Source organism: Apium graveolens, chromosome 3 (assembly GCF_009905375.1).
Source record: "Apium graveolens cultivar Ventura chromosome 3, ASM990537v1, whole genome shotgun sequence".
NCBI lineage: Eukaryota > Viridiplantae > Streptophyta > Magnoliopsida > Apiales > Apiaceae > Apium > Apium graveolens.
In genome coordinates, this window is record NC_133649.1 from 96,865,882 (window position 1) to 96,866,854 (window position 973).

General features: G+C 38.1%; 1 pseudogene; it reads left to right on the forward strand.

Moving 5' to 3' along the window:
• The first annotated feature begins 443 nt into the window (after positions 1 to 443).
• Positions 444 to 544, forward strand: LOC141715873 (small nucleolar RNA R71; annotated as a pseudogene).
• Positions 545 to 973: the final 429 nt, after the last annotated feature.

A 973-nucleotide genomic window follows, 5' to 3' on the forward strand; every position in this document is an offset into this window, starting at 1 on the left:
GTTCACTTAACTTTCATTTTCGTTTATCGTTTGAGGGATCATACCCGGGATCTTATTACTTAGGTTCCCTTAACCTTTCTCAATATATTATATTCCTTTTATGATCCTCTCTTATAATCCTTTAATTTAAATCCTTTTTATCCTGTTACCTTATACTCAATTCTTAACGTATCTAGTGGATTTCCGGGAAAAATCAAAGTATTCGGAATTGGATTCTGACGATCTTTACATACACTTATATACCATATAGAGTACTACTAAAATCTCAGAATATCCATAACAGAACCCCTACATAGTGTGGCATGAAAAGTTTCCTCATTCAGCAAAAACACTATTCACAAGGGTTACAAAAAGTTCAAAATTTTGGGGGTTATTACAATGGGTCTAGAAGTAGCACACAAACCATTATAGAAACAGTTAATGATCTTCCAGTCCGGCATCCCGTGGCAGGACACTTTATAAGCATCTCCTTGTAACAATCCCAAGCCTCACAAAAAGATTCTCCAGATTGCTGAGCAAATTGAGTAAGTGCATTTCTGATTACAGCTGTCTTCGCCATAGGAAAGAATTTACTTAAGAACTTTTGAGCAAGATCTTCCCATTTGGTGATAGACCCTGGTGGTAGAGAATGAAACCAATACTTTGCTTTATCCCGCAGAGAGAATGGGAAAAGCCTCAACTTAATAGCATCTTCAGGAACTCCATTAAACTTGAAAGTGTCGCAGATCTCGATGAAATCTCTGATGTGCATGTTGGGGTCTTCTGTCGGAGAACTCCCAAATTGAACTGAGTTCTGTATCATCTGAATCGTGCTCGACTTGATCTCAAAGGTATTAGCCGAGATGGCTGGTCGCACAATGCTAGACTGGATATCATTTATCTTTGGTTGAGAGGAATCCATCAAAGCCTTCGTATTTGCTTCTAGTTCTCCCATTGCAATAAGTTCTTCTTCTACTACAATTTCTTCCTCAGC